We start from the raw sequence: 14693 nt of genomic DNA on the forward strand, positions 1-14693 counted from the left end.
AAACCTTTACGCTTCCAAGAGTTTGACGTTAGCTCTTTCCGTTTTCATGTTTTCGACGTTTATATATCTTAGTCAAAGTGTTTTTTCGGGGTCGCATTTTAGCCGTTAAAAACTTAAACCCTGGGGATGAACCCTTAACCTTCCAGAATTTTGACGTTTTTTCATCTATCTCTCCAAAGAGTTTGATGTTAGGTAAAATGCCCACCCTTTTAGAATTTTGACGTTTAAACTATTACCCTTTCTTGATTTTGACGTTAAAGCCTCTATCCTTTAAAGGATTTTGGCGTTTAAAGTTAAAACTTTCACCCTTCCAGGATTTTACGTTAACAACTTTCACCTTTTTAGTCATTCAAAGAGACATCTGGGTTAGGATTCTAGACCACCTTCGCTTTTGTTTTCAAATATTTATATATTTTTCTTAAACTAAAAATATATAATTTAATATGGGACCTGTAATCATTTAAAAGACGAGAACTTGGCAAACAAAGTAAGCCAGATTGCCTCAGCTTCTCACAAGCGGACTTGCTTTTAATTGCAAGGCTTAAGGAATCCATAAATATACTACAGATTACTACAGAATTCTTCTTTGAATATTTTAATTTTGCCTCGCTTCGTTGTGGTACGATTTTGTTCTAGAATCCAACCACAGCGTTAAAACAGTTATTAAAGCAAAGCACAATATTTTGATCAGGGTGTTGGTTAGTGTTTGGTTGATGGCGTACCAAGTATTATTGTTATTCATTAACAATATTGCTGATTAACCTACCAAAACCCAAACGCTAACCCGCACCACACCCTAACCCAAATAATGTTCGTTGTGGTAGTATTATATACCGCGGCTAAATGACTTAGCCTGAACTCAAATCAGAGTTGAAAAGCCATGCCAATCTGTTCAACCATTTTTTTGGCGATCCTAGGCGAAAAGGTGCTTAACCCTGTGCCAATCAGAGGCTGTTGATGGCACAAACAGAACTACGAGTAAACGAGTCTACTCTAAACTTTGTTGTTTCTTCATATGCATCAGAGCGTGACAGACGACCAAACAAATTCGCCATTTTCCCCAACTTTCCACTCATTGGTTTAAATCTCTTTGAGTCATTTGTCGTTTAAACCTTTTACCCTTCCAGGCTTTCGACGTTCTTCGTGAGCTGCAGCCGAATTTTGCGTCGAAGCTCGAATTTGTTTCGTGCGATCTTGGCGCTGAAGACCATGGATTGGATCAAGCTTCGAGGGAGATTCTACAGAAGAAGTGCCACGTTTTCATCCACTGCGCTGCAACACTTAAGTTCAACGAACACCTCAGGTTAGGGCACTTAAGGGCGCTGGTCTAGAATCCTACCTCAACGCACACTATTTGTGCTAGAGTGCGGGTTAGCGTTTTGGGTTAGGGTGGGTCAAGTTTTATTATTAAATAATGAACATAATAACAATTGACCCACCCACATCCAAACACTAACTCGCACCCTAACCCAAATATTGTGCGTTGATTTAATAATTGTGGTAGGATTCTAGACCAGCGCCCACTTAAGTATACACAACGTCTCGGGATTTCCGATACTTTGTATTTAATCACGATCTACTGTTGTTATTTGATATGTTCGGCAAAAGTATTACGCTTTTAAAATAATCAAGCTACTGGGCGCAGGTCTAGGATCCCACAACAAACATTATTTGAATTAGGGTCGGTGCAGCTTAGCGTTTGGATTTGGGTAGGTTAAGCAAACTAATAAAAATAATACTTGACCCACCCTCACCCACACACTAACCTGCACCCTAACACAAATATTTTGCGTTGCTTTAATTGTTTGAACGCTGTGGTAGGATTGTAGACCAGCGCATACATCTGATTCTTAAGTGTGCATGGGTGCTCCCAAGGGGTTACGCCCGGTCTGGAATAAAAAAAATGCGATTATTATTATTGTTTTAAATTTTGTTGCTTCAGATGTAGTAACTCAGTTTTACTAAGTTACTAATGGAATGATATTGATTTGTATATAAATGGGCGCTTTTCACTATTGTACGTGAAAAGTTATGCAAAAAAAAAAAAAAATAATACCGGATACCACAACGCATATTGTTTGGGTTAGGATGCGGGTTAGCGTTTGGGTGAGTGTGGGTTAAGTAATATTATGTTTATTATTAATAATAACTTGACCCACCCTCAACCAAACGCTAACCCGCACCCTAACCCAAACAATATGTGTTGTGGTATGCAGCATTTGAAGAAAATTTTTTTTTATCAATTTTTAAGTACAATAGTGAAAGAGCGCCTATAAATGTCTACTTATATAAAATCGTATGTACATTTTAATATCACAGTTACTGAATTAAATTATGTGTAATTCATATTGCACTGCATACTTATAGAGTGTTAATTACATGATGCTGTAAAAAGTATACCCTTAATTTTTTTTTGTCTGTTTAGTCTGCTGCCGTCTAAAAAAGCTTATTAACCACTGGTTTCTTTATCAATTTCTACAGGTTGGCCTTCGAGATAAACGTCCAGTGTGTGAGGAGGCTTCTCAAAATATTTTGACCTGAACGAAACAACCACCAAGCATTCGTTCACATCTCCACAGTTGTGTATTAGCAATATGCAGTGTTACACAAAAAATTTTAATTTTGCTGTTTTATTTAACGATAAGGCTTTCAAAATCACACTTTTTTTCAAATGCTTTATGTGATTAACTTTGTAAATTTGTGCTAAGGTGACTCTATTATAGGGAATATACCCATATTCCACACACTAGGCCGAGGGTTACCATTTTTTTTCCTGAAGGGTGGGTAACTGTTGGGCCTGACCATCACAGGTCGGTTAACTGTTAGGATGTACGAGCGCAGACCAGGTGTAAATCTTTTGTCAATATTTATTAACTTTATTAAATTATCTAATGAGGAAAATTAAATAATCATGTAGCAAGCTAAAAATTGTTGTAGAGTTATAAATTTCATTCACTACTGACAATACTTTAAAAAACAATTACAAAGATTCCGAAATTCAATGTATCAAAAATAAACGAGCAAAGATAGACGATTTATTTCATAGACCTTTTTTAGGCATTTATCTGTTAAACTTGTTGTTTTTTGTACATGGTGTGGCATGAAATGTTTTAGTTTTTTACTGTGCCGCAAGCTGAAAAGTTTAGGAATTACCGATTTAACTTCTCCCTCATCCATGGAATTTTGTCGCAAGAAATTGTAATTTAAAACTTTTTCCTAACGATATATTTTCGTTTAAGGATAAGGTTAAATATATTTAATTAAAAAGCCAGAAAATTGTTTTGACATTGTAATTGCCTTATAAAGTGCTATTGTCATACACTTTTTTTGTGTAAACTATAATATATATTTTATAGAAAAAAGTCGTTTTTTTAACCCTAACTTTTTTATCTATATGAAGCCATTGTATTGTTTAATATATAGAGAATTTTTGTCCAGCGCATGTCCATTGCAACCTAAAAGAAAACGATGCAAAGCTTTACGATGTTGGAATCAATTACCTCGACCTTGGGGGCTCCCTTCGGTGGATGGACGATGACCTTATTACCAAGGTCACACCACAACTTCTTGGCAAGAGGTAGGCGACCATATTCGCTAATTCGAAGCGAAATTAAATTCATTAGGTTAGTTATTAGGACATTTTGACAAAAGGTCACTTTGAAATAAATGTTTGTTTTACCCTGAAAGTGGCCTAAGAAGTTAAGAACTGCTATATTATTTCGTTTTTACACTGCTTAAGTTTTTATTTTAATCTTTAAATCAGGGTAGACAAACACCTGACCCGCGGGCCAAAGAATTTTGTGTGGTCCGCTAAGCAGTGGGATGGGACCACGGTCTTGAAGTTTTTTTGACCCGCTTCTACTCTTTGCGATGCGATATAAAAGCTAATAGCCGGATTGAATAACGCGTATATCATGCAGGAATCATAGAAACTGTTGTGTAAATCCATACAGTAACCATCAATTCACGATTCAACTGTTTATTCATTGTTGTGTCATAAAATGTATATACTCATAATAATTTAACACCATGAGCCTGTTGCTGTACAATGCAGTGGTAACTAGTTGAGTGTAAGCTTTGCTTGAATTTTATCGTGTTTATGTATCAAGGAAGAGTTTCCAAACTTAAGAGCTAGCGCACTCAAATGGTCATCTGTTTTTGGAAGCACATACCTATGCAAACATTTTTTTTTCTAAAATGAACATCACAAAAAGTCGTTACAGGTCAAGGCTAACAGACGAAAATCTTAGTATGCAGTTGAGAGTTGCCACATCAACAGTTCATCCTAATATCAAGCGCTTAGCAAAGCAAAAATGTTTCCAAATTTCTCATTGAGCAACAAAATTCATTAAATGTTTATTTGTTATTTTTTATTATTTTATATTTCAATATTGCGTTAAATAATTTAAGCTGTATGGTTTGCATGGGTTTCGATTAGTTTTGTTTGATGAACAATTGTTTGTGATTTTAACAGGCTTTATAGTATAAGTAAAAAGTTGTGCGGCCCGCTTACTCAGTGGTAACTGACAAAGTGGCCCGCGACAGCAAATAGTTTCGTCACCCCTGCTTTAAACCGTGTTCTTGCCAATATATTAAGGACAAATACCAAGTTTTAAAAGTGTTGCTAGGAGAAAACAGTGCCTAAAATACTTTATACTTAATGTGCCACAAGCTAGAATTTTTAACACCACATATTTAATATGCACTGCCTGAAATACCTTGGCCATTATGTTCGTTTTCGTTGTCATCTAGCGGTAGCAATAATTAACTATATATATATTTTTATATATATCTCAAAAACTGGACTCATGGCATGTTGCACGATTGTCCTTCTTCTTGTGTTGACCTTCAAGCAAGCAAAAATCTAAAAAAAAAATTCGCCTCAGAACAGGGACCATACAAACTTTCCAATAAACAATTTATACATATCACATCACACAAATACAACATGTTTTTGTGTGCTAACTAAGCCAAATGCTTCAAAAAAGAACCGTTTTGTATCAAAATATCTCTCTTGACTGAAATGTAACCTGTTGTATTTTTGTTTCAGACTGAACACTTACACGCTGACGAAGGCTTTAGGTGTATTATAATTATTGGTTTAAAGTTGTAGCTAAATGTTGCGTTTTTGTTTCAGACCGAACACTTACACTTTGACAAAGGCGCTTTCTGAGGACGTTGTTGCAAGAGAAGGATCTTATCTCCCAATCTGGATCGTCAGGCCCAGCATGATAATACCAGCTTACAAAGAACCTTTGCCGCCTGCCGGTATGTTTTTAGACTTGTTATAAGTTAGATATTTTTTCAGTGCAGAAAGAACACGGAAAGAGTTAAATGTGTTTAAAATACTAAAACAGTGGTTTAATTCATGTTAAACTTTAGAAGGATTAAATAACTTTAAGCAGTCCTATTCAATCTTTGAAACTTAGGTTTAAAGCACTGTTTTATTCAAGGGTTTGCCAATTTAAGCAAATCCCATTTTCGTTGCATAAAAATTTTGTGGCTCAATATTTTTTTATAAATAAAAAGAACTAAGAAATAGGTTTAGAACAAAAAACAGCATAACATATTTTGAAACAGATATTTATTCAGCTGTGCATTAGCGAGATACTTGCGAACAATGAATTTACATTTCTTTTACTTTCCTTATCAATTTCTCCCCAAGCCATTATTCCTGTAAAATTAAGTAAGTGACACAAATAATTATAAATCTAGCTTTTTTAAATTGCCCTGTGTAATGAAACTTAAATCACTGATAAAGAATAATGAAATCATTCAACCAATTAGGGATTTCATGCAAGCAAGGCCAGTTTGGAGTGCAAACCACACCGCAGTTGCATTTCTAGCCTGGCCTTGCTTGCACAAAAATTCTTAGTTGATCGACTGATTCTGATACTCCAGTGGTTCCCACCTTTTATGGTTTTCAGCACCCATAAGGAATAATAAATTGATTGCGGCACAACTACTTGAATCTTGAAAGTTGATTTCTGTAGTGTCACTAAAAACGGAACTGGGACATCGCAATCAAATTTATTTGCATGTAGAAACATATCATTTGATTTGTGTAGCCAAATCATACACAAAAAGTTGTATTAATAGGATTTTAAAAAGAGCGATAATTATGTTTTTAAGGAACTTCAATTACCCTTTAAGCTTCCAAATGGCACCCCGGTTGGGAACCACTGGGTTAGTCTATTAAAGGCTTCCAGTGTACTGCTTAATCGTGTTCCAAATTTTACTGCATAATTATCTTTCATAGCAAAAATTACTGTTTTTTCTCCAGGGTTTGTGTACAAACGTGTACGGACCCACCGCTTTCATAATAGCATACGCCAAGGGTGTGCTTCGTTCTGTGATTGTCGACAACTCCATAACCTGTGACCTCATACCGATCGACTTTGTTGTGAACGGCGTGATTTGCGCAGCGATGAAGATCGCTTGTGACTCAGCAGAAAGAAGGTGCTCGCTGGGCTACGAGAGTGACAGTGCAGTTTCATCGCTTGGGGAAATTGGCTTACAAGGTTGTAAATACAGATAGATTACCAAAAAGCGTTTTTGTTCATATCGGCTGGTGTTGCAGTTAGATGCAGAATGAATATTAAAGCCCATACAGAAGTAGGTTGCATTTTGTCATCTGACCATGTGAAAATCAACGAAGAATTTTTTTAAATTTCCACAAAATGCTACTTAGTTATACATGTTCCTTGATATTCATTCTACAATTTACTTTGTTTTAAATTGTACAAAACTATTTTAAGCTTGAGAAAAAAAACCTGTATCTAGCCAGTGTTTGCATTTATTACCACTAATTTTGTATTCATTTGATAAATAAACCCCTGTTCGAAAACATGTAAATTTTGTTTTAATTCATTGTTGTTGTGTTCTTTTTGTATTTTGAGTCCTGTATAAAAAATCTGTTCCAAAACTGCATTTTTTTACTAGTGTGTTCATTCTATATTACCAAGAGGTTTTCAGGCCGTTTACTATGAAGAACTAATTCCACCTATATTTATTGAATAGTTTGATCAATTTAAAACTTAACCGATTAAACATGAATTTCCAGGGGATTCATCTTCGGACAATGAAAGCATCAGTTCCTTTACGTGCGACCGAGTTCCGAGGGTCAATGGATCACTTCCCATCTACCACGTCAACTCTGGCATCAAAAATGGCCTTGCTATGGACCGCTTGAGTAAGAATGGACAACTTTAACTAAAAGTCTTACATCAGTAAATGTAGGTTTTAGTGTTTCTTAACCAATGGGAAAAATTGTGTTGCCATGTTGATTTTGTTGGGTTCCAGGCTGCAGCAGTTTACATATCTAAAATTGTTCAGTTAAGTTGGGCAAAGTTTTGCCGAAGGGAAAATTTTAGTCTTAGTTTAGCGTAGTCTTACTCGAGTCAGGAGTCCGACTTTCACCAAATGTCCTGTTTCTGCGAGTCCCCAGTCCGGATTTTAAATTTTTGCTTTGTTGAATGGTGCAATGTTTTTTTAATATTTAAGGCCCTAGTCTAGATGGAACTTTATTTTATCATTTAATATCTAGTTTTTGTCAACCTGTCTTTACAAATCTCTACTGTTAATATTTAAACTTCCTTTATTATGTTATAACAATTGTCTGTTTTTTTTTTCTGGATTACTTGTTTGAATAACTATAATCAATTAGACAAGAAGATAGGATTTTATTTAGCCTAAAATTATTGGTCCCAGTTCACAAAAATACTTTATTCTGAACCCAATGCTACGCTAATCCTACAAAATCTAATGTTTAATTTCAGAATGGCAAAGACTTCAATATTTCTTAATTGTTTCAGAATGGCAAGGCTCAATGAAAAGATCATGAGCGCCATGGAAGTGATGAAATTCTTTTTTACGACGAACTTTAAGTTCAGCAACACGAATGTCGATCAACTGCGTTCCTCACTGAATGCTGAAGACTAAAAGGTGAAATATTACAAGATCTTCTAGTTCAGAGCATCTAATCATAGGGTTAAATTTGTGTGTTGTACGTTTGTTACAAATTATTTGAATCCTTAAAAGCGTTTAAATGCCTTTGAATTGATTTGCGTATTGAAAAGTCTTTGTAGAACGCAAACTGAATATGTAAAAAAGAAGATATCTCCTCGCCCTAATACACGTTAATGACGACAAGGACTTCAAGTGGATGGTAGCAATATACTTTATAGACTTTCTTGTCCGAGTCATAATCAGTCATTTATAAGTTCTAGACTAGTTATTAATAGAGAAATATATTTCGCCAAACTGGCATCATCAGTCTCTGAAAAAAGCCCTATATTTTGTGGAACCTTATTTTTCCAACGTTTTTTTGAACAGTCTTTGAATTAATTTTATGCTCAGTATAAGTTATGTGTTCAGAAAGTGCTGTTGAAAAAACAATGAGATTAACTGACGACGATACAAGTGTGAATCGAAATGTCTTAATCATCTAGATGATGTGGATCTACTCAAACTTTTTGGCTTTAAAACTCATTATCAAGCTATTTGTTAATTGTTTCTCAGGCTTACAACCTTGATTGTGGGGTTTATCAGTGGGAAGATTACTTCACAACTTACATCGCCGGCTGCAACCAGTTCATTCTAAAGCAGAAGAACAACGATCTGCAGTCGAAACAAAAACTAACCAAGTAAGGAACTTTATGCTTGTGGAGCTTTTGTTTAAAACCAGAAATTGTGATCTTATAAATACTTTTATGTTTATTTGTGACATGACACTGTAAACGTAAAACAATGAATTTTTCTAAAGAAGATTCGTGGTGACTTCATTATACACATTTTCCACCAAAATATCGAAATCCCTAGAACAGTGGTCGGCAAACTATGGGCCGCGGCCCAGATGTCTGCCGCGAGTTACTTTTGAGCAGCTGAGTGATATCATGTAGTTGTGGGCCGCGTGATAGCCGTACATTCATTGCACTTTATTGTAAATATTGGTGTGGCATAGAATTTTTCATTTGGCTCAGTTTGAAAAGACCCACGTGCCCAATGTGGTCCTAAATGCCTGTCCAAATATATTTTTTGTCAACTTTAACTGTGTAATTGAAAAATTTTTCTCGCTTCGCGCGTATATTCTTCGTTGTATAGTATGTTTTAAAATATGGTATGGCAGAGTTTTGGGCATAAAGGCGCCGTGTAATATTTCACCTAAAAATCAAATATTCAGAATCCGTCACTGCTTCGTAGTGGTTTTAGTGGGCCTACAATAGCTCTGAAAAAAATACTTTGGGCCGCGACGAAAAACGTTTGCTGACCACTGCCCTAGAATCTGCCTTCATATTTGTTCATATCCTAGTTTCGCCGATTCATCACCGAATTTCCTTTTTATCTAAAACTCTATTGGATGGTTGGATTCGTTTTTATTATGTTTTTACTTTTGGCTGTCTGATAATATCAGATTTATCGTATCGCCACTGGTCCGATACTGACGTAGTATCGGCGCCCAAATGTGTGCATTTAAGCTTTGTTTGTGGTCTTATTAGAAAGTATTACACAAAAAGTTGAAATAAACAAAGTTTATGCGTTTTATCTTAAAATGCGATTAGATGGGTGAGCCCGTTTTAACCTTGTGTTTAATTTGTTCAGATTGCGTTTGGTTGAGAAGTGCTTCTACTCGGGAGCTGCCTTAGGAGTTTGCGGACTCGCCGTTGCAAGTGGATTGACGAGTTCGCTCTGGCAACTCACAGAGTTCATCGGCGACTCACTCGCCCTTCTATAACTTCACAAGTATTCTCTTTGCGTTCGATTTTATCGCAACACGATTCATTGTGTTCTACATAAGCCACGACTTGCAAAACCTAAAGTGGGTTACCTTTATGGCATGCAAAAACCTAAATCCACTACAAACTGTATCTAAATGTCTCAATATTAATAATTTTTCATGGATAGTGCGTATTTAAGTCTAAAACGACTGTGTCTATGCATATTGGTAATACAAATAATTTATTTTCCAATATTTCAAAAAGTTTCGTGGCTCACTTGACATTATCTCGGGGCTTACAAAGAAGCATTGAGCGGTTTTATTTTCCCGCGTGTAAAGATTTCGTTTGGTTCGAATCTCATCGCAATAGAGCTCTTTGTATTCTGGGCTTACATAGCTATGCAGAAGGTATGTTGTGCAGGAAGAACAAATATTTTAGTGTTGCCATCCATTTGTGCAAATGCTAACTTTTCCATTTTTACTGTGTAATTATTTCTTCGTTATTGTTCTGTTTCAAAGCTTACACTTCTCTTATACTTGTTCTTTAATGTTAACATAGACTTTGTTTTTTTTATTTCAATGCCTTTCAAATGTAGGTAACTGTAAAAATTACAAAGATTTTAATACTGTGTAGAAACGCATCGTATTTGTAAATACAGCCGTTTTTTTGTAGCTATGTTTTATGGTTTAGTTATTCTTCATATTTTACTGGAATAAAAAAGCTATTTGACAAAATGTATTTTGACAAAAAAACTGTATGTTTTGTCTTTAGTGGAACTATTATAAATGCAAAAAATTCGCGAATCTTAAAATTAAGCTTCTTGTATATCTCTTGGCCCGCTTTATTAAAGTTGCTTTAGACCAAAGGCGTCGTTAGTCTCATCACCTCATATAAATGCTTTTGACAACTTAAACGATATAAAGGCAACTATTCGCTTCGTGCTACAGCTTTGTAATGTGACTTTTGTATTAAAAGCACCACTTCTCCAACCTGGAAATAAACCAACTGTTTGGTTTTCTTAAGGTTAGTTGTGCAGCTTTGTGACGTCATATTCGAAACAATTCATTGCCCCCCAAACAAACATCCTAGATCCGCGCCTGATAGCCTTGGCGTACATTTAAGTCATTGTCTTGTTTTTGTGCGTTTTTCCGGCAGTGTACATCGCATAGTGGCTTTTAGTTTTGCTGCGTACCGCCGGGTTTCACAGCAAGCCATTCTGATCCAATTAACACAGGGGTTCCCAACCTGTGGTACGTGAACCACTAGTGGTACGCGTAGGTTTTTCAGGTGGTACTCGAGTAGCTTCCGTTTTTTTCACAAAACCCTGGATTCACAACTTTATATTTTGTTTTCTTGTTTTATTTATATAAAAAAAAATACCCGAAGCCCATTCGTATTGTTACGTAACTGTTCCTGTTGTTTCGAAACAACGCAATCTTCAAAATACACGCCGTGTCAATTGTTGACAAGGAGCACAGTTGCTTTGTAAAGTGTACAATGCTGTGAGACTGTGGGCGTTAATTATGCCAAATGATTGCTCTTGATAGATATAATCGACTGTTTTATAGCTTAAGTCTTAAGCTACAAATAGCGTTGAATAATGCTAGTTGTAAGCTAAAAATAGATAAAAATATGATTCAATTAAATTGTTTTTCTGCTAAAGTGGTACGCGTGACAGTACAGAGCGTCCAAGTGGTACGAGATCGTTACAAGGTTGGGAATCCCTGAATTAAAACAAGACTAAAGTAACAAATTAAAAAACCTAGCTTCCAGTAACATCCGATTTTGTATTAAAGGCCAAGTTATTGTGGCAGATAGAGGATACAACATACGGCAATTACAATATTTTTACATTTAAGGTAATTTTGCTAAACTGAAATTTCTCGCGTTCCATTGGCATTTACGATATTACGTAGCACTAGAGCAGTGTTTCCCAACCTTTTTTACACTAGTGCCCCCTTGGGCTTAATATTATTTCCTATCGCCCCCTAATCTTGCGTTACAGTAAAGTATGATATTAATCGTAGTCCAACATCATATGGTCTTCACTTTCGTATCGATAAGCTGTTAGTGATATTTTAGGTTGCCTAACATACATTCACTATAGGAATTTATGGATACATTATTTCACCAGGTGATGTCATTACCAGGAAAAATTCATATCTTTCTGAACCAAGACTTTAAATCCTTTTCTAGTCGCGGGCACCAACCAAACTCATAAATGTCTCTGTGGGCCGCGCAAAATGTAAACTAAGAAAAATGTTAGAACAACTGTGAATCAGGCGGGCCTCGGCCTTTTTTTATCCATACTAATAATGAAAAGTGTAATAGTGTTTGTTAATCTTTGTCTGGGCGCACCCGGCGAGCGCGATTTTTTGGGGGTATAACGGCATTTCTTTTAAATTTCCTGCTAGTTTTTATTACATTGGCGAAAAAAATAAAAATGTTAAAAAGATATGATATTTTTGAATACGTTTTCCGTTTGTCCGCGACACACTTGGCAGCCTTCCACGTCCCAACGCTAAAGAAGCGCTGATCTAGTCCAAAGACAGCATCAAAACGTAAACAAACTGGACGTAGAAAGGTCATTCGCGCAGCGCGAAAATGTTTCGCACTCACGTAGTTAGAATAGTCAAAAAGTATATAAAATGGACTCGTATATAAAACGGTGAAACGCAACAGCAACCAACGGCTTGAAATCCAATTATTACGTAACAATGGTCGGGAAACAACTACTGTTCGCAGTACGGAAGTTGCCATTTAAGGTTAAAAGTTACCTACAATGCTTTTTGTTACTAGTTTTATGTAAACTTTTTATAAAATTTTGATATAAGTACTTTCATGTATGTGCGTACAGCGCCCCCCAAATCATGAAAAGACTCAAAACGCCCCCTTGGAACTCGCCAACGCCCACAGGGGGGCGGTACCGCCCACGTTAAGAACCTCTGCACTAGAGCAAGGTTCGTTGAGAAACCCAGGAATAACACAACCAGGATAAAAATGCTGGATTTTTAGGGACACACCTTATAAGGGCTTAATTGCTTGTACCCAGTGGCGTATAGCCAGAGTATTTTGCGCCCGGGGGCAAACTATAAAATTGGCGCCCCCTCCTTCATGTTTAATCAAACGTTGCTTGTTTTAGATTCTTACGTCATCTCGAAAACTTCCATGCATTTTAAGTTATATTACTTTCGGCCTTGCACAGGAGACGTTTAAATCACAGTCTCTCAAATTTCTATTTTGAGTTTTGTAATAATTGCTATTATGCTTTCATGTCCTACTTGGAGTCGCGGCTTGCAACGCAATCGGCCGACTCCATTATTTCGGCCGCGTTTCGTGCCTTATATGAAACCGCAAGACCTGATGAAAAAAACGGCTGATTTGAAAGCGGCCATTTAAACTGGCCGATTTATGTTGAGCTAAATGAATTAAAGGCGCCGAAGCAAGCGCAATCAGTTTGGTGCAGAATGAGCCGTAAGCAATCACACGAAAAAGTATTTGATCATCAGTTTAGCTAGTTGTGTTGTGTTATGGTTGACCTCTGTGTTAAGTTAGCTGCTGATGAAAGCTGCAAGTCTACTTTGATAAGGTAAGTTTACTTAGTTTAAGACTAAAGCAACCGAACTATGTTTTTCTTTTTTACTTACTATTACTGTAATGTTTTTTTTTGTTACTAAGAGGAAATTTTAAATGTGTATTTCAAGCAAAACATCGAGCAGTTATTGAAATGTAAAGAAAAAGTAAAAGGTTGGGGTTTTATTCCACATTTAAATTACCTTTATTTAACTCATATTGACATTATTCGCATTACAGCCAACCATTGTTTAACTTCCATTTATTCGGGCGAAAAATCACACAAAAATCGAAAGCAGAAAGTTTACAGCACGAATAAAAGTAAAATACTGCCTGTTCAATGTTTATTATTTAAAAACATTTAATTTACAATACATTTATTCTAAACTTGAAACACGTCCAATCGTTACTATCTGTCAAGTTGTAATTAGTTTGATGTTGACTCAATTCATTGCTAATTGCGGTGGTTTTAAAGGGTTTGAAACATTGAAAGTCGACTTTAGGTGAGTTGGGTTTTTTATTTACACATCCTTGCAAGGAAAGTGATACCATTTGTAAAGTGTCAGTGCCACAACTTTATATGTGGCGGCCTTACAAATAAAACGCTGTGTGAAAACTAAGTGGCTGTGAAAAACTATTGTTGCCCGGCGCAAAATCGTTATCTGTAGAAAATTGTTTAATTTAGTGACGCTCAAACTTTATATTTATGCTCTTGTCGCATAGCATTCTTCGCAGAGTGTTCGCGTTCTACCCATAACAAGAACATATCAAAAACAAGAAAAGCTAATACAGTTTGGTAAATTAAGGAAACAAAAAAGTATTAAATCTGGGGCCTACTGTATATGGTTTGCGACAAAAACGCAAAAATCATTGTGGCCCCAGATGCTGACATTCTATGATCACTATAATCAAAAGGATGGGTAGAAGAAGGAAAACACTGAAGTAACAGTCGAGTATTGCCAGGTTACTGACCAATTGTTACCGCCCAGTTATATACAAAAAATAGGTAGTGAACCGTCGAGATTATCTTGCTTGTGTTCGTGTATTATTCGGTTGTTTAAAGTGCAGACGAACTGTTTAAACAGGATGGAAAATAAACCCTGTTGCTACTGTTGCAAGAAAATACGAAAGGACAAAAATCTGCAAAGGAATGCATCGGCTTTAGTGGCGCGTTTGCATGAAACACAACTTTGTCCTTTCTGTTCTATGGCCAACTTCGCGATGGTCGTAATTGCTTGGCGTTCCGTCTGTTGCTACAAAGCCTTGGTTTACGCTTACAATCCAGCGCAAAATTATTTTCCCGTTGATAGATTCTCAATTCGATCTCTGATCCTCATAGCAAAAGGTATCTCTGGAGTCTACGCCTTCTCCGAGCTTATCGCTGTAACACAAAACAAACGCAAT

At 36.2% G+C, this 14693-nt stretch overlaps 1 pseudogene; it reads left to right on the forward strand.

Annotated features, from left to right (window-relative positions):
- The first annotated feature begins 443 nt into the window (after positions 1-443).
- Positions 444-7212, forward strand: LOC146137283 (fatty acyl-CoA reductase 1-like; annotated as a pseudogene).
- The last annotated feature ends 7481 nt before the right edge of the window (positions 7213-14693 follow it).

Source organism: Ascidiella aspersa, chromosome 7 (genome assembly GCF_963924565.1).
Source record: "Ascidiella aspersa chromosome 7, kaAscAspe10.2, whole genome shotgun sequence".
Lineage (NCBI taxonomy): Eukaryota > Metazoa > Chordata > Ascidiacea > Phlebobranchia > Ascidiidae > Ascidiella > Ascidiella aspersa.